The sequence below is a fragment of the Felis catus genome, chromosome B1, assembly GCF_018350175.1.
Source record: "Felis catus isolate Fca126 chromosome B1, F.catus_Fca126_mat1.0, whole genome shotgun sequence".
Lineage (NCBI taxonomy): Eukaryota > Metazoa > Chordata > Mammalia > Carnivora > Felidae > Felis > Felis catus.
In genome coordinates this window covers 284,231-284,710 of record NC_058371.1, presented here as the reverse complement: position 1 = coordinate 284,710, position 480 = coordinate 284,231, and positions in this window count along the sequence as shown.

The following is a 480-nucleotide window of genomic DNA, read 5'->3' as shown; positions in this document are numbered from 1 at the left end:
GAGCTGTCAGCACAGAGCCTGATGTGGGGCTTGAACCCACAAACCACAAGATCATGACCTGAGCCAAAGTCAGATGCTTAATGGACTGAGCCACCCAGGTGCCCCAAATAAAGAAAGAATTCTTGAGACATTTTTGGTACAAAAAAAAAAGTGGTTTTATTAAAGCGCAGGAACAGGACCCATGGGCAGAAAGCATTGCACTGAGATTATGAAGACTGACTACTAGAAGGTTTTCCATTCTATAGAGGGGAGGGTGACCTTAGGGCTCCAGGAAACTGAGTCTATAGGTTCCTTGAGGTCTATTATTATTTTTTTTTAAAGATTAAAAATTTTTTTTAACGTTTATTTTTGAGACAGAGAGAGACAGCATGAATGGGGGAAGGGCAGAGAGAGAGGGAGACACAGAATCGGAAGCAGGCTCCAGACTCTGAGCCATCGGCCCAGAGCCCGACGCGGGGCTCGAACTCATGGACTGCGAGA